General features: G+C 43.0%; 1 protein-coding gene across 4 annotated transcripts in view; it reads left to right on the forward strand.

Annotated features, from left to right (window-relative positions):
• Window positions 1-24,317, forward strand: part of GNG12 (G protein subunit gamma 12) — a 128,598-nt gene that overhangs the window by 22,991 nt on the left and 81,290 nt on the right. The window lies entirely within an intron of this gene.

Genomic DNA, 24,317 nt, shown 5'->3' on the forward strand with positions numbered 1-24,317 from the left:
TAGGGTTGAATCTTTTAGGTTTTTTCAGTGGTGCCACCAAAAACTGTAATATACGTAACTACACCAAAGACCACTGTTTCCTATTGCTGAGGTCCCTCAGGATGGCTGCGGGGAATGAAGCAGGACCCAGGGGGCACAAGTGGAGCCTTGCTAACCTAGTACCATCAGAGCTGTTTCAAAGTTCCTTATTTTACCTTTGTCCAAAAGTATTCCCCTGCTTATAATAGAGGAAAAAAAAGTTGAAAACCACTACCCTAGAGAAATGGTCCTCAAATTTTACCGAGCCCCAGAGTTACCTGGAGGGTTTTAAAACAGAAGTTGTGGGGCCCACCCCTGGAGGAGTCCGTGTTGAGGCTCAAAAAATTGTGGAACTGGTTGCCAGGTGATGCTTATGCTGCTGGTCCTGGGAACACTTTGAAAATAGAACCATTGATTCCAGAGAACAGAAATAATACTTACCACCTCTTGTGTGTCGGGTTCTGTGTTAGATGCGATCAATTCAGTCTCACCTGAAGCTGAAAACTTGTATTACTACGCTCTTTTTACAAACAAGAAGACACAGTCATAGAGAGTTTAAGCAACTCACCTGTCATTAAATTGCTGGTCATCAGAGAACTGGAATTTAAACTGATGCTGGATGCTGTCCCAATCTGGGATATCTCTTGCCTCTTTTGTAGATAAGGGATCTCCAACCTGCAGCCCAAGGTGGGGATGGGGAAAGGATTTATTGCAGGGGGGTTGAAAATCCGGATGTAAAAGCATGGCCTGCAGACTGAATATCTCACCTATTGGACATCTGTTGTTCACATGCATCTTTGTGATAAAGACACTATGAAGTCATGTTAAGTGTCCCAGCTGGACAAAGTCAATGTGGACTGAGCATTTTCTCACAATGGATACTAAGAGGACAGCTTCTATTACCAAGTGCTAGGAAGTTGTTTTATTTTTGATGGCAAGAAGTTGTCTTCACACTAGGAAAGATTAGGCGTTATTTCACTAAAGCATGGTGTCTGGTTGCCTTTCCTAGGTCTGGGCCTTGGGGAGAGGGAAGGTAGGCATAATATTGATGAACTGAGTCTCGTTGAAGAAGGTTGCTGGAGAAATAATGCTGTCGTGTTGATTGATTCCACCAGGAATTCATTCAGCCTGCCTTCAGTGGGGACAGGATTCAGCCCCCAGGCCCTGCCCCCATCACCTTGCCCACAGGCCTGAACCAGCTTTCTCCGCTTCCTTCCACTCTCTCCCTGCTCTGTTGCTTGCTAAACCAGCCCTTCCTCTTGGAATCTATCCCGTCCTCCTGCCTGGACCCCTTCTGCATCAGTTGTCTCCTCTCCCACTTGCATTTTTGCTTCTCTCCTGTCTCATTCAAGTAACAGTTTTGGGTGAGCTCTCCATGTAGCAGAAACTTTTTTTCCTCTTCCAACAGATGTGTTCAGACCTGGCAGCTCTGCTCATAGTTAGGATAATCACACCCCTACGATGTGTCTGACTTGGGATAAGAACTAAACTTGCATCTTTTGCCACTGACCCTTTGTGGGGCCCCCTACATTCTCTAAGCATCTGTAAAAAGGGAACATAACTTCCTAAGATTGTTGCGAGGGTAACAGGTAAAACGATAACATGGTCAGCACTTAACATGGGGCCTCACGTATGGTAAGTGCTCAGGATAGTTATGGTTCAGGAAGCTGACTTATGAAGGAAAGGGGAAAAAAGTCATTCTCACTGCTCTTCCCTACACATCCCCTGCATTCAGTCCTTAAGGGTGCCATTCTCTCACCCCTTGTATTGAATCACCTTCTAGATCAGTGCTTCTCAACCCTTGGTTCATTATGACCGCATATGGAGAAAAAAATAAATATAATTAAATTAATTAGCTTAAATTTAAATTAACTTAAATGTTTCCCCCACTAAGATAAATATAATAAGTGAGATAAAGAATAAGATTTTATTGGGTAGGGTTGAGCTTTGGAGGGACATGAACTATGTAATATCTAAGAATTGTTTTACTTCCCTTCCCTGAGAACCAATTTCCACCCCTGGAGTAGGCAGTGGGCAATACTTCTCCAGATGAGAATGCATCCCTTAGATCCTTAATTGTCTAACATTTGGGAAATGCACTAACTTCTTCTGGACGTGTCTATCACCTTTGGTCTCTTCTCACACGAACAATACCTATCCTCTGTCTGTTGCTCCTCTTCTGGTGCCTTCGATCCCAGCTTTCCTGGCCCACTCAGCCCCACAGCTGGGACTGGGCATCTGAGACACCTGGGACAAGGTCCTGTCTTGGGGGAAAGACACACCTCACTCTATTGCAGCAGGAGGAGCAGGGTCCAGGGGGAGGCTGGGAAAGGAGCAGGGAGAGGCGAGAGTGAGGTGGGGCGTGGCGGCCACAGCAGGTGGGGCCGGGGGAGGTAGCCGGCTGGACTAGCCTAGGGGACGATGAGCGGACCAGAGCTTCCAAGGTACCACTTTGAGCACTGTTCTCTCTAATGATAGTTTTGTCTCTCCATAATCTTAACAGATGACCTTAAATATAATAAGTGCTGGGGCGTCTGGGTGGCTCAGTGAGTTAAGCATCCGACTTTTGATTTTGGCTCAGGTCTTGATCTCCCGGTTTGTGATTTCGAGTCCCATGTTGGGCGGGCTGTTTGCTGACAGTGTGGAGCCTGCTTGGGACTCCCCCTTTCTCTTAAATAAACACACATTTTAAAAAGTGTTACAAGTGCCACTTTTTGAGAAATCTGCTTTTGGGGAAGCAGTGAATGCCTTTCAGGCAGACAGAGCAGAGTCTGCAGAAGTCTGGTGTCATGCAAGCATCAAATGTCAGGCTTGGCAGAGCAGCGGGAATGCCTGGCTGGAGGCAGAGATAGAGCCTAAGTGTGCCTTGCAGATGAGGGTTTGGAGCCATTAAAAATGGTTTTAAGCAGGTGCTTCCTTTTTTTGTGTGTCTCTGATCCATTTTCTCCTTTTTCCCCATTTGCCCTCATTTATAACGTCCCAGAATGTTAATTGATCCTTTACTCTGGGCCTTTCCCAGACTAAGGGAAATTCTGGGCCATTCCCTCTCCCCAGAGGACCTCCTGATCTTTGTTGCAAGTCTGGCCCTTTGGCATCCATAGTACCAAGCCTCCTTGGCACCTCTGTTTGGATTCCCCGTGGCCACCTGTGTATCCACTCCTTCTGCTTACCGAGGCTCGAAACCTTAGAATGAGCTGATGCTTCTTTTATGTTCTCTAGTTTTGAAACCACAGCAGGGCTTGGAGATCAGCTCTCCCTGTGGCACTGCCCACGTTCACTCAGGCATTCAACAAGCATTTCCTTCTCTCCCTTTTTCCTCCTTCCATCTCATCTCTGCCTTCCTTCCTTTCATGTAGCTGATACTCAGTGAGCTGAGGTGAGACCTGTGCTGGTTGCCTTGTGTGCATTTTATTTAATACAGTGATTCTATGAAATTTTATATGATCATTATCCTGTTCTGCAGATAAGGAAAGTAAGGATCAAACAGGAAGGCTAACTTGTCCAAATTCACACAGTGAAGTGTCAGAATTAGGGGAAATCTGTGAAGTGTGACACTCCCCCCACCCCCATCTGTCTTTTCACTTCGACCATGAACACAGGATCCAAACTGGTCTCTCCTGTCCTTCACTACTCCATGCCTCCCAGATCCCATTGGGATTCTTCCTCTGCCCCACAAATGCGATCATGTATCTCCCTTACCCCAAATTCCTCAGTTCATAGGCCCCTCATGCTGATATCCAATACCCCCACAACATGGCTGTGCTTTCTGTTGCTTTGAAGACATCAGGGTATGGTGGCAACCACATGGGATCTGGTGCCAGAAAACCTGGGTCTGGTGCTGGAGCCACTGCTTCCCAGCTGTGGGATCTTGAGCAGGTGACGAATTTTTCTGAGCCTCATGTGTTCATTTAACTCCATGAACATTCATTGTGTGCCTTTGTTGTGCTGACCTGTGTGTGAGGCTTCAAAATTCATTATGGGGAAAGCAAGCATAGTCCCTGCCTTTAGAGAGCTGCAGACTGACCTCAGTCTCCTCCCCTGCACCACAGGGGTTGGTAACCCCGTCTTACGGCGCTGTTGTGGGGAACTGATGGAGATGGAGGGCGGTGTGAACGTGCTTTGCAACACGTAAGGTGCTGCTCATCTGAAGTTAGATTTGCTTCTGCTTCTGCTCCAGTTATGTTCCCTGCATATTTCTACCTCTCCCTTTGCTCGAGCTCCTCCCCACCTTGTGCACCTTCACACAACCTGTGTGGTCTTGATGGCCCCACTGGAAAAGTACCTCATCCATGAAACCTTTCCAGAACCTCCATGCTTAATATGAAGTTTTATTCATTCATTGAGGGATTCATGAATATTTATTAAGCACTTAAAAAAATTTTTTTTAATGTTTATTTTTGAGAGAGAGAGGGCAGGGGGAAGGGGCAGAGGCAGGGAGACACAGAAACTGAAGCAGGCTCCAGAGTCTGCACACAGCCTGACATGGGGCTCAAACCCACGAATTGCAAGGTCATGACCTGACCTGAAGTCGGACACTTAACCCACTGAGCCACCCAGGCGCCCCTATTCAGCACTTTTCAGAACAGTGTTTTTCAAGGTGAGGTTCAAAGACCCTGGGAGTCTCAAGATCCTTCCAGGGCATCCACAACATCAAATTTATTTTTATAATATTAAGATATTATTTGACCTTTTCATCCTATTGACATTTAGAATGATGCAAAAGCAGTGGTGGCTAAAACTCTTGGTGCCTAATCACCACTGCAGACTGAATATCTCACCTATTGGACATCTGTTGTTCACATGCATCTTTGTGATAAAGAAAGATTTTGGTGGCAGTGCCACCAAATGGTATTAGTGCCCACATTCCTCACCACCACACACACAGTTTAAAAAAAAAAAAAAAGCCATTTTCACATAAGTATGTCTTTGAAGCAGTAAAAATTATCAACTTTACTAAGTCTCAGTCCTTGAAGGCACATCTTTTTAGCATTCTTTGTGGCACAATTAGGAGAATAAAGCCCTTCTGATGATAAAGTGTGATGATTGTCTCAAGGAAAAACACTTGCGCGATTATTTGAGTTGCAAGCTGAACTGACCCCATTTTTACTTGAAAGAATGTCTGATAGACAAACTATGACTATTCAGACTTGGATATTTGGTGGACAGTTTCTCGAAAAAGAACAAAGTGAGGCCATCACTTCAAAAAAAACAACTGTCAGTATGTGTTGCCTGTGATGAAATTCTAGCTTGCAAGCAAAAATTGGAATTTTAAAGAACTTGTGTCTGCCCCCATAAGCTTGGCGACAACCCACACATTACTTCCAGTATACTCAAAGACGTTCCGGTGAGATCCGTGGTGATATTAGTGAGTGTGATTTTGATCCAGTGTGATGAAATGTGTCAACATTTGGAATACCTGTAGAATCAGGGAGCCACTGTTTCTCAATGACCAGTGTGAATGCTGCAAACCCTGCCTGGGTAAAAGTTCTATTCAAATGCAAGACAGATTATTCAATTTTCATATAGCAGAGTGTGAAAAGTTCATTGAAAGCGATTGAGGTAATTTTTAAGAACTCATCTCTTGCAGTGGTGCCTGGGTGGCTCAGTCAGTTAAGCGTCCGACTTCGGCTCAAGTCATGATCTCACACTTCATGAGTTCAAGCCCCGAGGCGGGCTCTGTGCTGACAGCTCAGAGCCTGGAGCCTGCTTTGAATTCTGTGTCTCCCTCTCTCTCTGCCCCTCCCCTATTCATGCTCTATCTCTCGCTGTCTTTCAAAAATAAATAATTAAAAGAAAATCATCTCCTGTTAACTTTTGGCATGGTATCAAAGAAACATATCCACAGTTATCTGAAAAGCCTTTCCATCTATATCTGTATAAGCCTAGACTTTCTTCATATATGACAATGGAAACAATATATCACACAGCAGATTGGACTCAGAATCAGAAATGAGAATCTAGCTGTTTCCTATTAGAGATTTGCAGAGACTTGACATTAAGTAGGTTTACAAAAATGTAAATCTCTTCTCACTAATTTTTTTTTTTGTTTTAGAAAACAGTTGTTTTTCATAAAATACTGCTTTTGTTGAGATCTAATGGATTTGTCAGTTTTATATTTATACATATAAATATATTTATAGTTTTTTGGTGTTTTTAGAGAGAGAGTGTGAGCAAGAGAGCAGGGTGGAGGGAGAGGGAATCTTAGGCGGTCTCCATGGTCAGTGTGGAGCCTGACATGGGGCTCGATCCCACAGCCCTGGGATCATGACCTGAGCCGAAATCAGGAGTTGGACGTTCAGCTGACTGAGCCAACCACACACCCCTCCCTATCAGTTATATTTTTAATGGATTAATGAATATTTTCAAAACTTCTGCTTTAATTTCTAACAGTGAATATATCAATAGGTTAAGCCAAATAAACAGAAGCCCTTTGTGAGCCTCAATTTAAAGAGTGTAAAGGGGTCCTAAGACCAAAAGTTTGAGAATTGCTCTATGAGAAGTGTGTGTAAACAGTTGCAGTGCCTGGCAGACACCGTGAGAACTTAAGTCCGTCCTCCAGGGAGGTTCACCCGTGAGTGCCCTGTGGTTCTGGGTTATCTGGCATTACCTGCTTAAGTACAGTATCAGGACAAATAGGCATGAAGTGACTATAGGCTAGTATACAGTGCTCTGTCCTCCATGGCCAGGCCTAGGAATGCATATTTTATAAGGGCATTAGAGATGTGAAGAAGAGCCATTCACCAGAGGGACTAATAAATGTGTCTGTAGCCCCTTCTGAAAAGTCCAATTTCTGCTGCGGGTAGCAGCCCAAACTGTTTGTTAAAAATGGCCATGTTCTTAACTAATGTGACTTCTTCCCTTGCCTTTCTCTCTCAGCCACAGTTGGTTGGATCAAGAAGAGCTCCTGATCCTCAGGCAGCCATAGTCTGACAAGCATCCTGATCTGCTCTGACCAGGTCACAGCCCAGTACTGCTCAGCCCAGTAAAATGGGCCTAGTCAGATTCTTTATAAGAATTTGTGCATGAAAGACACCCAGGGCAGGGACAGTTGCCCAGTGGCAGTCTAATCTGTAGGCTGGAAATAAAATCTCAGAGAGGCCATTGGGCAGGCTTTGAGTCAGCAGAAACTATGAGGAAGCAGAGGGAAGACCCAACATGTGTGGCAGGAGCAACAGAAGCGGGAGGAAGAGGCTGGGTCATCGTCAGTGCGTGGGACTCCACACTCCTGCTGCTGTTGGGAGACCAGAGAATCTAATTGTGGAGGCTGTTCTGGTTCCTTCCAGTTCTTGGCCTGTTGGTTTGTTTGGTTTGGTTTTGGTCTCAGTGAGGCCCGTCCCATGGCTCTTATTGTCTGTATATACTTACAATAAGTGTCTCATAATTGAGGTCACTCAAGGGAGTCTATTTATTTCCACAAAAGGGCTTAACATATAGGAAGGTGATCAGAAGTCAGTCAGAGAGGTGGGGTTGAGGGAGTTGGCTTGGAGGAGTTGGAGTTAGCAGGGCCTGACTGGACTTGAATGGACAGAGGGCATTCCATCCAGCCCCGGGCAGCAGAATGGCTGAGAGGCCAGTGCCAGGAGGGGAAGAGGATGGGAGGGGCAGTCACCATAGTAGAGGAAGGTAGAGATTGGTCAGCTCAGGTAGCCTTGCATTGTATAGGGCATTAGAAAACACAGAGGGGGGCCTCTGAGGAGACTGAGGATCTGGAGAGAGAGCATTTGAATCAGGGAAGCTTGTTTTGAGGCCATTGTGGTGATCCTGTAGTGCCAGTGGGGGCGCTGGTTGCCTCGGCCCTGCTTGCAACAGAACTTGAGAAAGGGTTTGGCTTTGAGGATGTGGTTTTTTTGTTAAATGCTGTGGTCCACGTTAGGAAAATCCCAGAGACAACATCCCTGCCCACTGGAACTAGACTGATCCTTTTTTCTCCATCTCCCACCCCGTTTTCTAGGTTAGAACTTCTTCAGGCAAAGTGTGAAAAGTGTAACTGCGAATCAGTTGAATGAATTCATCTGGGATTTGGGATTTTCCCAAAGTCAGAACTACCACAGCAAGGGGCCCTTTTCCTTAAGCCACATAACCCTAGTTGGGCTTTTTGAGATTTCAGGTGTGGAGTGTTAGGTCTTATTTTTGTGTTATTCGTACTTGAGTTGTTGTTGTTGTTGTTGTTGTTGTTGTTGTTGTTGTTGTTTTCCCCATAGTCAGTTGAACTCATGGTTTTGAGCTGCCTAACTCAACTGTGCTTGTATGTGTAAGCACTGGACAAGCAATGGGACTGCCTTTCTCTATGTCTCATACTTGGTGACACCTCTTAAAGCATTTCCATCTTCCAGTGAAGCGTTGATGGGTAGGAGGTCTCTGCCTTTCAAGGGTCTGCATTTTAATGGCAGGACAAGTTAAGTTTGAGTGGAAAAAGAATTTTAGACATTATTCTTGTGAACATGACTTTTTGTGTCTTATCAGTTAATTTTTAACTCATAAAAGTGTGATATTCCAAGTTTGAATGAGCCAGGTATTGAAATGGGGAGAGGTGAAGTAAGAAAGATAACTAATCCTTTCTTGTTGACCTTAGCAAAATGTTAGCTTGTTGAGCAATTGACTTTAGCTCTCTGGACCCCGTCTGTAAAGTGTTAATAATTATAATACCTCCTCAGTGTGGACATGAGAATTAAATGCACTAAAGTGTAACTCTGGGTAGACATGTATTTACTGAGCTGCATGCCATATACTCTGTGTTTGGGGTTAGAGTAGGAAACAAAGTTGAAGTGGGGTTCATAAGAAGTGCTTACAATTATGTTTACTATATAACGAAATATTCAAGAAGTGGTACCCATTGTCGTTTGAGAGAGGTGCACCCAAGTTCAAAAATTCTGGAAGAAGCCTGATTTAGCCAAGGGAAGGGTATGGCAATGCAGGTCTTAAGCAGAAAGCACCCCGAGTGTGCCAGTCTCAGCAAGGAATGATTGTTCCTGCAAAGAAAACTGGATTATCTGATATATAGTTTGGAAAAGTGTCACTTATTGTGTTTTTCACACACATACACACACATAGGGCATTCATTATCACATGGCCTTCAGACACTGAGAACAATGTATATGTTGAGCCTGGCAAATAAATGGATGTCTTTTACCAGTTAGGGCATTCATTTTCATCATAGGTACCTAGAAAGCATGTTTTTCAAAACTGGTCACATGTTCAATTCTGAAGATGTGTTCTGTAAGAATTCTGTCATATTGATCATAGGAAGGTCTGTGGGAATAAAACAGTGAAAGAAAAGCCAGTTGTGAGTGGTTTTATTAGATTCTGAATTTTTATTGGACACTTGAGAACTGCTCTTAGGAGTTTAGACTCTGATTCTAATGCCCGTGTCCATGTGTGTATTTTTGCATAGTTGGGATCAGTGTGTACATCCTCTTTGTTCGTCTACTTTTGCATCTAACCTTGGTTCATGTTGCCCTTTTCCTGTGTCCTCATAGTTTACATCTTTCTCCTTACAATAGGCGATAAAATAATCCCCTGGGCTGGTAAGTAGCCGTTGGTTTAACTTTGTATCCAAGTACCAGACATTTGGGTTGTTTAGGGTTTCACAAGAATATATTTGCTATAAACATCAGGTACAGATTGCTCAGTCAGCAACTTATTATGCGCCTTCTGGACTGGCACTCTGTGCCAAGGTCTTAGAAGTGATATCAACTCATTAAACTAAGAGTCTTAAGAACTGGCATTCAAGATTTCCTGAGACAGCATCTTATTCTTTGGCTTATTTTTCTTCGTTTAATTAGCAGATCTGTAGGGAGGACCTGTCATGTGCCAGAGAGTACCAGGCACTGGTAAGGTAGAAAAGGTCCCCAAATGATGGAGCATACAGTAGCCAATAGATTCGAGACGAATGTGGAAGCAAAAGGCATCATGGTGGCATCGCCATCCTGTAAACACAGTGTCAGTCAGACTTCCAGGTAGACAGTGGACATTTGGTCTTGGTGAGACAAAATGTCTAGATACAGTACAGTGTAACTACTTTAGATTCACTGCAGATGGTGAGGTGGGGGTAGTAAGAATTGCAGAATATTAAAATCAATACAGTTTTAATTATTTCTAAATTAGGCCAGCAAAGTGATGGCTAGGTTTGAAGCTGCATGGTATAGTGAAAAGCACAAGCCTATGAATTCAGATAGTTCTAGATTTGACTCCTAGCTCTGCCACTTGTAGACTTGTGGTATTGTAAAAAATATCTAAACCTTCTCAATCTCAGTGTCCTTAACTCTAAAATGGGTATAGTATTTTTTTGTCCTTTGGGTTGTTTGTATCCCCAGTGCCCAGCACAGGGTAGGGGCTCAGCAGTTGGTTGTTGGCAGAATAAAAGAGGGATTATGGATGGGTGGGTGGATGGATGGTTGGTTAGATGGATAGCTGGCTGGCTGGCTGGATGGAAGGAAGGAACAAACGAACGAATGAACGATCACTGTGGATTGAGAAAGACTCGAGGGCCTCTTTGCTAAATAATAAAGCAAGAGCAAGTTATATTGGCCCTATTACCTTGAGGTTTGCCAAGCAAATTTTCTTACGTCTAAGTTAAGGGAAACCAAATTAAGCCATAATTTTTTCTTTTATCATCTCACTTGTGTCAAGGCTGTAAATGGCAGAAAACATGACTAATTGAGGCCCTAACAAGTAGGGAGCTATTTCTCCAGATCTTCAGAAAGTCTGAAGGAGACAGCTGCTTCTGCCCTTTGCCACTATGGGTCTGTCTGTCTCCATTCCTTTGATCTACCCTGTTTGCGGTGTTGGGTTTAAAACATAGACTTTCTTTCTGGTGGTCACTAAACGATTGTCACAGTTCTGTGTCTCATGACCAGTTTCAAAGTTGAGAACCAGTGAGGGATCTACCATGCCGCTTCTGTCATTTATGAGGAGGCAGAATCCTTTCCCAGTACCCCCACAAAGCTCCCCCTCAGGCCAGGACCTTTTCTGAACTCACAGCATCTCTTCCTGAACAAACTGGGGTTCCGTTAGCAGGGAAATGTTGAGGGCTACGGGGAGGCTGAACCACCATAGTGTTGGCCACATTTTCACATAAGTAAACAGAAAAAGCAAAAAAGGCAGAAGTTCAAGTTTGGATATGACTTATTTATAAGACTTTATCTGTGTTAGGGGCTTCAGGACTTGTAAGCCCCCAGCTAGGATGTTAAGATTCTTTTGGTTTTAAGCCAGATGGCACTGTTTTTGTGGCTGGATGTATCTTTGTTGAATGTATGAAGGTTTTTAAATTTTGTTTCTTCTTCCTTTTTGCATGGCAGAAGAAAAGAGGAGTAAAAGAGTTAAATTAGGGGAATATTTTCTAGAGTTAGTGCTAGGCCTCTGAAATGCTGCAACCCTGACTTTTGCCAGAAGCCCTACCCTGACACTGGCCAAAGGACTGTTAACAAAATACTTGTCCAACCAAGCTAAGTGAAGAGAAGAAAATATAAAACACTATTTGAGGGAAGCGGCGGGGGGAGCTTTAGGAGGGTTGGCAGTGAAACTTTGCAGAAGAGAGCAGGAATTTGAGGGTCGTTCAGAATGTCACTAGTGTATAGTTTATGTTGGCTCTGCCCATGTTCAATGTTCAGAGAACAGAGGGAAAAAGGCCACTTGTACAGCCCAAGAGGGGTGCAAGGACTGCAGAGTTAAGTCGCACATAAACACACAAACACACATGTTCTAGGAATCCAGATTTGTGGTTAAAAAAAAAAAAGAATTGATTTTTTGGGAGTTTTTGACTTGGATGACGAAATGCCTGATAATCAATATCTACCATTTTCCTTTTTGGACACGCCAGCCTAACAACTTGCATTCCTAAACGATTAAATGAGATACCATGTCAAAAACCTCAAAAGTTTTAAGCTTTAAAGAAATACTTACACATATAAGAAAAAATTCACTGTGACTTGCATATGATTTATTGTATTTTATTTATTAAGGAGGTCAAAGGGCAGAACTGATACGGATCATTGTTTTCTATTTTTGTCAACTCCAGTGTCAGAATTTGACCATATCCTTGAACCGTGCTGTGTCTGACTTAATTTCTCAAGTGATTGGAAATTAATAATGCCTTGTGTTTACATGACAGGTCCAAAGTTTCACCCACAAAAGTTCGAGAAAAATGATGCTTTTAGAAAAGGAGAAAAGACACAGTAGACAAATGTCGCTGATTGAACTCTCTGAAGCTGAGGTCTGCTAAGAGGCCAAGTAAAGGAGAGAAAGGTGGAATTCAGAGAGTGAGATACTGGTCTCTGCTGGGTGGCATTCACTGCCATGCTGAGAAAATGCCAGAAGGCTGGGAGATAGGCTGTCCCCTCGGAGCTAACACTGACCACTTGGCGTATCATGATAAATGGGGTTCATTCATGAAGGAAAACACTGCTCTTCTGAAAAGCACCCATATTGAAGTAAGCCACCAGAAAATCCAAATGTATAGAAGATAGATACCTGGCAGGAGAAATCTATGCTTCTTTTTATTTTTTTTTTCCAAAAAGTTTTCTTAATGTTCCATAGTATAATCTTTGGCCACTGGGACCAAACTGCTTTGGAAGCATACAACAAAAGTAGTGTAGCAAACCACTTGGCATTGAAATTTGAGCCAGCCCTATTCAGAATTAACTGAAAGAAACACTGCCATTACCATAAATAAGGCAGACAGTCTCTTTATTAGTTGAATTCTCTGAGCATTTTTTTGAAGGTAATAAAGCTTTAAGGCTTTCGTAAGAGGCAAAAGGCTATAAAACATGTCAGATGCTTGGATAAAAACTCAGGACATAGCCATGAGTTTGTGTACGTTGAGCCTACCCACCACATCACTGACCCTCAGGGGGTGGGGCACCCTGGTCCACCCCCCAGTGGGGTGTGTGAAAGATGGCAGACATATCCAAACCTAAGCAAGGGAGCTGGGTCATTTAAAAAAACATACACTGTGTGATGATTTGCTTGGGAAAGGGGGAAATATTTTCATAATATAAACATTAGAAAAATTCAGTTGCATAAAATATTTCTGGCTATTTGAGAATATGCATTCATTCAGTAACAAAAAAAAAAAAAAAAAAAAACGTAGTCCCTGTCAGGCGTCACCTCAGGCACGGTGGGTACAGCAGTGAATAAACAACGTCCTCTTCTCGTGGAGTTTACATTCCAGTGAAGGAGAGAGATAATAATTCAATAAGAATGCCAGGAAGTGTTAAGTGCTATGAAGAAGAGCAAAGCAGGGTAAGAAAGGAGAGTGTAGGGCCTCTGAGGAGAGGACACTCGTCACAGAGACCTGAAGGAAGTGAGGTTGAAAAGTGTGTGTGAGTTGGAGCAGGAGGAAGAATGTGTCTCAGCACTGAGGCAGGCGATTGCTTGGCATATTTGGGTTTTTTTGTTTGTTTTGCTTTTATGTTTCTACATAAGAAATACTTTTTAAAATATGTGTTTTTTAAAGTAATCTCTAGGCCCAAACTTACAACCTCAAGTTTGGGGCTCAGACTTATAACCTCAAGATCAAAAGTCATATGGCTCTACCCACAGAGCCAGCCAGGGGCCCTGGATTGCTTGGCGCATTTGAGGAGAAGGGGAGGTCAGTGTGTCTGGGTAGAGTGAGCCAGGGCCAGTTCATGTAGAACCCAGGAAGCCGAGGATTTAGCTCGTGTGCTAAACATGCCTAGAAGCCCTTGGAGAGTTTTGAGCAGGGGAGTAAGGTGAAGAAAGATGACACCCCCACTGCTGAGGGACACTAGACTTGGAATGGGGGGAGGAGCACGGCCGAAGCCCAGAAACCCATGGGGATGCTGCCAGCTCAGACCAGGAGACTTGGAGGAGACCCTGAGGTGTGACTGGATCCGAGACGTTTTGAAGGTAGGGCTGACGGGATTTGCTGGTGGGTTGACTAGATGGACAGTAGGTGAGAAAGGAGCCAAAGGTGAATGAGGATTTGGGATTGAGCAAAGGCATGAATGGTGGTGTCCAGCTTCCAACACTGGGAGCCCCAGGGGAGCAGTGGCGGGGGATCATTTAAGAATTTGGTTGTGGCCGTTGTTAAGCTTGAGATCCTAATAAGGCATCCTTGGGAAGATATCAAGAAGTCAGTCGGATAAATAACTAGAGTTCAGAGAAGAGGCTGGGGATGGAGAGATGTAGATTTGAAAGTTACTGGATTTAGGGGAGAGGAGAGGATCCAGCAGGGGAGACTGAGAACGCACATCAGTTTCCTGAAACAGCCATGGAAAGGGCACATCAGAATCTGGTTAGGGAAGGGGCGCCTGGGTGGCGCAGTCGGTTAAGCGTCCGACTTCAGCCAGGTCACGATCTCGCGGTCCGTGAGTTCGAGCCCCGCGTCAGGCTCTGGGCTGATGGCTCGGAGCCTGGAGCCTGTTTCCGATTCTGTGTCTCCCTCTCTCTCTGCCGCTCCCCCGTTCATGCTCTGTCTCTCTCTGTCCCAAAAATAAATAAAAAACGTTGAAAAAAAAAAATTTAAAAAAAAAAAAAAAAAAGAATCTGGTTAGGGAAGGGAAGGTTTTTATGGTTATCAAAAGTGGGTGTCATAAAAGGTTAAGAAAGACTGCCTTACATCATCAGTGTCCACAGCACTTGTAGGGGAGACATGTTCATAGGAACGAAACCTAGCTTAAGCAATAGAAGATAAATAGGAACCTAATTTCTGGATTCACAATTAGTTATAAACATGAACGTTTAGGGCTTTTTTGTTTTTCCTCCCTTTCGTTTATTGGAAACCTAGGGTGTGTTAAGCAAAGAGCTCATTCTTGTGGGAAGGAAGAAAAATACATAGAAATATAAAGTATGGCCTGTGCAGTCACAAAGCCTTATAATCAAATTGCCTATGCAGGTGCATAAACAAATAAGAACGGGGTTGGGGGGTCAAGGAGACGAGTTGAGCATGGAAATGGCTAGCTGTACAGAACATCATCAGATGCCCTGGGCTGCTGTTAAATCTCTTCCTAGAGGTATGGTGAATAACAGGGTTTTTTTTTTGTTGTTGTTGTTGTTTGTTTGTTTGTTTTCCTTGGCTCTGGGTGGTAGGTTTTTGTTTGTTTGTTTTTGTTTTTTTTCTGTTGCAGTGAGTTCAGGCTTGTGCATTCCCCCAAAGGAAGGTCATCAGATTGTGTAGTTCAGCATGTATATAAAATGGAAAGCTCATGAGAATGTCTGGGAGAGGGTACAAACTAATGTTAACAGTAGAGGCAGCAAAGGTGGCTTTATCCAGGCAGCAAGTGGTAGGTGCAGGAACAGAGAGGTTGTGCCCGCTGTGTTGGTTTTCTTAAGACTTGTCTTCTTACTGTAGAATTATGTCTTTGAGTGGATTATGTTGAACACAGTGGGATTTGTTTTTGTAAGCTATTGATCTCTTGCTGATATAGGAAAAGATGAACAAGTCCTTAGAATCTCTATATCTTATCTACTCCTTTGATTGGTTTTCAGTGACCAAGGGACTCTCACTCAATGCCCACCCGTTTTGGTGGCTACAATTTAAAACTGAATCACTCAGTGGAGTCAAAGCCCCCAAACCAGGGTTTGGGTGGCCGCTCCTAGCATCAGCTAAGGAGCATTTATCATTTGCTTCTGAGGCCAAGGCCCAGAGAAGTAGCTCATCCACGTCAAAGGTCTGGCAGAGTGAAACCAAAACCTTCCCTGTCTGGTTTTTCTGATCCAGCTCCGGGCAGTGCCCTTTGCTGCATCCTGCCCTTATTCTGCCTGACTCTGTGCAGCAGACATCACCTGAATATTTGTGGGATGACTGTCTTCCTCGCTGTCTCAGCATCCAACAGAAAGTATGTCATCGAAAGGAGTGATAACGATTAGAGAGCTAAGCCCAGTGGACAAAACGATTATTTTCACCATGTGGCAGAAACTCAGTTACCCGGGACACTCCCATAAAGCTGGAACTTGCAGAGGGAAACAGTTATATATTACAGTGATAAATGCTGCTCAATTTTACTTTTTGTTTTCTTAAGTTTTCTGAGGCTAATAAAAGTTCAACCCTGCCGAGGAGTTGTTGCTGTTTTTTTTAATAGCTCTATTCAAGCATGGTTGGATTTCGAAAATATTTTTTTCATTGAAAAGTAACCAGAAATATGTTGGAGATCATTGTCGCCAGAGAAAGAGTCTAAGGCTCCTATCTCCATTCCTGTGTGGGGAGAGTTCTCACAGTGGGGAATTGTGTCTGGCTAACATTAACTGAGATTCTGGGAGGATGCCTTTGAGTCAGGATTCAATGGAGGGCCCTTGATTCCTATCAGTTTGAAGTCTCTCTGCATCTTCTGCTGCCTGAAGGCCGCATGGGCTATTTCACTCATACCCGTGTTGCAAGGAAAGGAGAGCCCTTGAAGAGCTTATGCTCCCTTTTCTCAGACCAGAACCCTGTACCGCAGATGCCTGACTCAATAGCACCGTAGCAAAAGCTCAAGTGAAGCCATCATCTCTTCCACAATCCCCGGTGATGGGTTTTCAGGGTGTTGGCGGGGGTATGGAGCCAACAACCAAGAAAGAATTCTTTTCAACGTTTTTTTTTTTTTTATTTATTTTTGGGACAGAGAGAGAGCATGAACGGGGGAGGGGCAGAGAGAGAGGGAGACACAGAAGCGGAAACAGGCTCCAGGCTCTGAGCCATCAGCCCAGAGCCTGACGCGGGGCTCGAACTCACGGACCGCGAGATCGTGACCTGGCTGAAGTCGGACGCGTAACCGACTGCGCCACCCAGGCGCCCCCCAAGAAAGAATTCTTGAAGACAAACGTCTTTGGTGCAAGACGGTGATTTTATGAAAGCACGAGGACAGGCCCCGTGGGCAGGAAGAGCTGCTCTGGGGTCGTGAAGAATGACTGCTTATATACTGTGGGGTTGGGGGAGGTAAAGTCAAGAGGAAGTTTCTTAAAGGGATTTCTACATGCTAAAGAGGATTTTTTAGATTATTGGAGGCCTAGCTATTGTCAAGCTAAGGCTATTTTTCCCTCTAGCAAAGTATTATCATTAAGATAGTTGGGAGTTCCTGGAGATTAGGCTATTGAAGAGATATTTGTAAACTGGTGGACTCTATCAGTTTAACCATTTGTTTTCTGCCCTTTCCTTTGTGCTTGAGCAGCCAGAAGTGTCTGAGGAATATCACACAGATCCCACCTGGGGGTTGGGGGGAAGTTGTGCTAGCTTGTGCTTGGCCCTCAGCTTGCCTTACGGTCCCTCATCACCTGGTCATTTTCTTTTCTGTAATTCTGCATGGCCCAGTTTTTTGCCATCATTCATTCTCTATAGATGTATCAGCCACCCCCTGCCTGTCAGATACTGTCATAAAGTAACATCCTGTTGTGACCATAGTTTTTTGGCAGCCTTGTTGTGTTCTTTTTCTTTATCTTCTAAACTTTAACTCTGTCTGTTGAACAGTAGCAGTATAAGCCATGGCCATGGGGTGAGGCACTGTAAGATCCCTAGTTAACAAAGACACATGAAAATATGTTTGCTATATTCTGCGTAGGTAAGTAGACGAATTTATTTTAGGAAGATTTTCACTGTCACATGTTAAAGCTGAAAATGTTTGGTTAACTCTCAGTTAACAACAGCAGAAATTAAATTCAACCAGTCTTTTGGCTAATTGCTGTTTTCTCTAAGCATTAAGTAAGTGGTTCTTTCCCTTCAGGACAACAGCTAGTGATCACTGGGCTCTCAACTAGTCTTTGTGCCTTGAACATATTATTCAGTAAGAATTATTGCAAATGATCTACGAGCCTCCAAGCCCCCAAGATTTTCCAGAGGGTCCCATGGCTCAAAGGGTCCAGATTAATTTCTGGGGATTAGATCACATTTAACATTGCACCAGTTCCCATATAAGAACCTGGGGCATAAACCCTTTGGTCCACTGTGTGTACCTCACAAACCCTGAGTAGGGTGACCAACCATCTTGGTTGTGTGTGGCACCGAAGGGATTTCTAGGATGTGGAACTTTCCCTGCTAAAACCAAAAGTCCCAAGCATACCAAGAAGAGTTGGTTTCCCTAATCAAAAGTAGGATCTACGTACAGAAAGGAATATCGCCAAATACGATCTTCTGAAACCAACAACTTATCTGTAAAATGGAGATAATTCTGTCTTCCTCATGGGGTTGTGATAAGGCTCAACTATTCCTATCTGTGGGGCTGGGTAGCTGGCTATTGCTTTGTCCTTGGAGGGGACCAGCATCATCTCTGATAGGGCCCTCTAACTGCTTGCTCTCCAGAGGCCTGTCAGTGAGTCAGTACTAGTTACTATTTTTTCTTGTAATGTTTATTTTTGAGAGAGAGAGAGAGGGAGAGTGAGTGAGCATGAGTGGGGGAGGGGCAGAGAGAGAGGGAGACACAGAATCTGAAGCAGGTTTTAGGCTCTGAGCTGTGAACACAGAGCCTGACGTGAGGCTCAAACCCACAAACCGCAAGATCATGACCTTGAGCTGAAGTCGGATGCTTAACCGACTAAGCCACCCAGGTGCTCCAAATCAGTACTAGTTCTTTCTGATGTGAAGATGCTAGAGATCCTGGGTCATTTCTGTTGGCCCCATGCTTCTCACTATAGTCACCCACTGTGGGCTTTGCCTGGTACTGCCTCTTGGGTGATGAGGCCTCTCTTGCATGTAAACCTCCCCAACCCGGTGCATTAAGCAGTTTGCAGTCCTCAGTGGGCCTAGGTACTCACTTCCTCTTGGGCATTGGCACAGGTTGTTTCCTCTGCCTTGCTCACGACTCCCTCCTTTGAGTTTCTGGTTAACCTTGGCTGTTCTTCATACTTCAGCTCCAACACTGCTTCCTCTCGTAAGCCTTCCATGATCATCCCATACTGGTATAGATGCCCCTCCTCTGTGCCCTCAGAGCTCCTTGTACTTACTGCAATTAGATAACGTGCTGCTGAAGCTCTTAATTACCTCCTCATTTGTTTCCATGACTTATCGTAGGCTCCTCGAGGAGAAGGCCTATATGTTGCTCTCTGTTGTATCTGCAGCACCTTCCACATTGCTGGCATGTGGTAGGCTTAGAGAGGCTGATGTGGGGCAGGATAGTGGAAGAACTCACCACCCTCATCTGTAGTTTGCTTTGACCTTGCTATGGCCCTGACCACCCGGTCCTGTCAGTCCTTGGGAGATGTAAGCCACTCTTGATTTTTCTCAGAAGAACCCCATCCTGTCCTTATAGGGACCATCACCCAGTTTAGCTAGGTTTTCATTCACCCTGTAAGATACTAAGCACGTTATGAAAATACACACACAATACCAACCCAAACTGCCAAGGGTTATATAAATATCAGTGGGGAGACTTAGGAACTGAGAATATTACGTAGGGTGGAGGCACACAGTTTTTTTGCTTATTTGTATATACACGGAATAAAAATATTTCTACTGTGGCGAGTTTAAATGTGAAATCCTCACACCACCCCCCCGCCCTCAGTTCTGAAGACGTAGTGACTTGTAGGCTTAATCGTGAATTTTGGAAGTTTCATTTTATAATTTGATCCAGATTATTTTTCTTTCTCCCTAGTGAACATTAATCGTTTCCTGTGAATTTTCCTGATATTAGGAAACAGATGTTTCATATTTTTATCTGCATTTTTCCCAAATGCTGAACCAGGACTTTTGTAGTGTGTGTGTGTGTGTGTGTGTGTGTGTGTGTGTGTGTGTACACACTGTGAATTTTTGAGGAATGAGTTATATCAGAATTTGCAAATAAAAGCATAACAGCTATATCTACAGAATTACACAGATTTGTCCAAGGCTGGAAACATTGTTGGACATTCTGTTTAATGTAGTTTGGTACTGTTTAGCTAATGTAGACTTCTGGCCTAAGAATGCATTAGGACTGTCTCATGTTAGTGTGCTTGCCAGAATAAGGAGCAGCTTAGCAAAAAGCACATAGTTAATGCAGCCTTCAGTGCTCTGATTTTTAACTAACTGTATTTTTTTGTTTGTTTGTTTTTACCTTGGTCTCTTAACTGCATGAAGTGCTTCATCTCTTACTAAAACACTGAGTCAGTGTTATCTCTGTGCAGAGTAGGGTGCTGGGATTTTGGGGAGATACAAACACAAATAAGATATGGACCTTGGGATCTTACTCAGTAGAAGAGGTGAAACATATGCTAAAATACCTGCTATAAAAGGTAGAGAGTGATAAAGGTTATAGAAATTCATAGAGAAGAATGGTTTCATTGAGCCCAGAAGGGAAGGAATACTGGCAAGAAGAGTGATGTTTATGCTCGTTTAAAAAAAAAAAAAATGACAGTAAAGCAACACCTAATTTAGGTCTAAGTTATTTGGATTGTTTTAACTGCATAAGGATGGTCCGTTACATAAGGCATTGTTTTGGTGGATTCTCTAAAAATAATACTAGCCAGAGAAAGACAAGTACTGCATGGTATCGTTTATATGTGGAATCAAAACCAAAACAAATCAAATCAAACTCCTAGAAACAGTAGAAAAGTGGTTACCAGGGGCTGGGGGGGGGGGGGGACACAGGGAGAGGTTGGTAAAAACTTTAAGCTGTAAAATGAATAAGGGCTGAGGATCTAATGGGAAACATGTTGACTGTAGTTGATAACATTGTATTATATCATTGAGATTTTCTAGAAAAGCAGAACTTAAATTTTCTCACCCCACCCGAAGAAAAAGGTCAATATGTGAGATGATGGGTGTATTAATTAACTAAATAGGAGGAAGCCTTTTGCAATGTGTATCAAATCGCCATGATGGACACTTGAAATATCTTACAGTTTTAGTTGTCAATTACACCTCAACAAAGCTGAATTAAAAATGCCAACATTTCTGGAGAGCCTCTAGTGCAGCAGGTGTGGTTCTCTGATGCTTTGTATAAAGGTTTTTTAATAGGAAATGAGGTAGAATTGGTGCTTGAGATAATTATCCCTTTGCACAAAAACACATCTCTTTATTTTGGTTCCTGTGGTTCCAAGAACAAAGGGCTGAGTCCAATCTTGGCCAACTCCAAGGCTCGGTGACCCTGTTTAAGTTGCCTGGCCTGAGTGGGTCTCAGTTTTCTCAGGCGTGTAGTGCGAATTGTTGTATTCCGCAGCTCACTCACAGGGTTGCTGTGAAAATAAAAGTGGGTGTAAATGAACATTGAAAAGCAATCAAAAGCCAAGCATTTTGCCAAGAAACAATGTCATAGCTCATGAGGTTTATACAAAATGTGGCTGTTGCTTATTATTAAAATGCTCTGTAAATTAAAAGGTGTTTATTCTAAAATTCAAAATACAGGGAATATATTTATAGCAAAGACAAATACTAGCTCTTGATTATCATATACTATTTAAGAGCTCATTGAAATTCATAACAAAAATATGAAGATCCTTCTATGAATAAGAAAAACATAAGCTTATTTTTCAAGGTGACAAACCATTAATAAAAAGGAAAAAAAGTTCATTTTCACTAATTAAAAACTGCATTAAGAATACCATTTTATGTGTAAAATGTCAACATCTTAGAAATTCCCCATTATTTGGTTGGTGGTGTTATATGCTAATTAAAGGCCCTTTTAAAAACAAAAAATTGTTAATTCTACTGTTAGAAATTTAGGGAAGCTGGGGAAATAAGTGAAAGGGACGAAAAAAGCTAAAGCATGAAGATATCCAATGTAATATTATTTATAATAATAAAGACTGGTGACAATTTGCATTATTTAGTGCAGTATGGGAGTGATTTAGTAAATCGGAACTTTTTACATGAAGGACTGATTTTAGGCCCCTTAAATAATCATTGTGAATATGTGTAGAAACACAGAAAATATTTAAAATAAAATGGAAAAAGAAAATAATAGCCGTCATTTATGGAGCCTTTCCTGGTGGCATTGGGCGAACATTCTCCCTTTTTATTCAGATAGCAACTGTGTGCTTAAAGGTATTTTTACGCGTTAGAAAATTGAGGCTTACAGGTAAATGGTTCAAGGACTTGCATGTCATCAGTGGAGAAGCCAACATTCAGACCTCACCTTCTAGAGGAGCCAACATTCAGACCTCACCTTCTAACTCCAAAGCTTTCTCTGGGTTTACTATCAATAGCATTTGAACTGTGGCCATGGTCACGTAATAACGTGTGCGTGTGGAGCGTAACAGGCAAAAATAAGTGGTAGCATTACGATGGTGGGCATATGGGCCCAGAGATGTTTGATGTCCTTTTAAAACTGTCATTGGGAAACATACACACACCACCACCACCACCACCACCAAAAAAGTGCCACTGCCCTTTCCATAGAAAAATAAGAAACAATATATTGAGTAAAATTTCATTTGTTTACTCTGGCTTTTTATGTATTCTCATAGAGGTTGGCAAAATAGGAATTACATGTCTATTTTTAAAATTTCTCACTAGCTTTGGCATAATCAGGATACTTTCCCCCCAGATTATCTACAAAGTAGGTGAGGACACATCCCACCAGCTCTTTAATTAAAAACAAAATTTCAAGTCTCTAACTCTCTGTGGATTAAGGACAGTGAGCAGGTGGGAGAATTTCTCCTGATGAACAGCCCAGACCAGCTCTTCCGAGCAGGAGCCCATCTCAAGGTGGAGATAATGGGGTGGCACCATTTGGTTAAAGTAGGCCAGTTCACCTGCTCAGGGTGTGCCCTTTCCTAGGACAAAAGCCCTTGCACGGTGAGGGAAAATGTCACCATTTTTGTTCCTACTGTCTTTCACCTTTCGGGCTCAAGACTTGTCCTGATTCTTTGACGCATTACAGTATTGCTTTATAAAGTCAGGAGTCCTGGAGCACCCGAGTGGCTCAGTCAGTTAAGTGTCTGACTTCAACTCAGGTCACGATCTCATGGTCTGTGAGTTCAAGCCTAATGATGGGCTCTGTGCTAATAGCTCAGATCCTGGAGCCCATTTCTGATTCTGTGTCCCTCTCTGTCCCTCTGTGTCTCCCTCTCTCTCTGCCCCAGCTTGTGCTCTGTCTCTCTCTCTCTCTCAAAAATTAACATTAAAAAATTTTTTTTAAATAAAAAAATAAAGTCAGGAGCCCTGCAACATCTAGTAACACAAATTTCTATGATAGACTCAAGACACAGGGTATATTTTGCCTCACCTTTGTGGAACATGTATCTTTTACACTTACACCTACAGTAGGGCCTTGTATGTTTTGAAGGCCCTTTTATATCCATTTTGCCATTTGAGATAACATCATGTCAGAATTTGCAAGTGGAAATGAGAACGGATCTGACTAGGAAAGGTGGAGATGTCTTGAGAGCTGGAAACATTCTCCAACATGTTTCTCAGTATAGCCCATTCAGGGTCACTTCCTATTTTGTGGGTGGGGAAATGGAGGCACCTGTTAGTTAAGTGATTTGCTGGAAGTCGTGGTAGTCAAGACAGCTAGAAGCCAGGCCTATAAAACTAATGTTCCCCCCACCCCACCTCCTACAGTGCTATATTCTGTATTTTCTAGAGAATTAACATGAACTACAAGCAGGTATGATCAGGATCCAGTGGCTGTTTAAAGATCTCCCAGGGCTATAATTTTGTATTTTATAATGACGGTAAATGTTATATAGTAATGGAGTCTAGCAAGTTATCACATGCATTTTAGACAATTCCTATCGAGTGGATCTTTTTACAGTGACACAAATACGTACACCTGTGCTGTTCAGTACAGTGGCTACTATGTCTACTTGATTACTTGAAATATGGCTTATGAGTCTTTAATTGTTTAAATTCCCACATGTGCTAGCAGCTATTGTAGTGGACAGCAATAGTTCAAGACTTCTTGATGCTTTCTTGACATCTCCACTTGGGTAGCTCAAAGTTAACAAGGTCAATCAAATCAATTCTTTTTTTTTTGTTTCAAATTAGAACTCTTGATTTTCCTCGCACAACCTGTTTCTCCCCTAAAGAAGACACCACTGACCCAGTTGCTTGAGCCAAAACCTAGGTGTCCTCTAGACCCATTCCTCTCTCTCCTTTCCCACAACCACTTCAGCAGCAGGTCTTAATTGTTTTACTTCCAGAACCGGTCCTGAATCCATTCACTTCTCTCCATCTCAACTGCTACCATCCTGTGCCCAAAGTACCATCATTTCTTACTTAAACAGTTGAATGGCCTCATACTGGTCACCACTGATCCATCCATCCACTGTTGCCTCTTCCAGACTCCTCCATGCAGCTGCCAGAGAGACATTGTTAAATTCTTCAGTAGGTCACATCACTCCATGCTTACATGGAAAAATTTGTAGAACTTGTCACTATTTGAAGTTATCTTACTTACTTCTTTGTGTACTTGTTTATTTTCTGTCTTCCATTACAGTGGGAGGGCCCCTATATC

Source organism: Neofelis nebulosa, chromosome 2 (genome assembly GCF_028018385.1).
Source record: "Neofelis nebulosa isolate mNeoNeb1 chromosome 2, mNeoNeb1.pri, whole genome shotgun sequence".
NCBI classification, from domain to species: domain Eukaryota; kingdom Metazoa; phylum Chordata; class Mammalia; order Carnivora; family Felidae; genus Neofelis; species Neofelis nebulosa.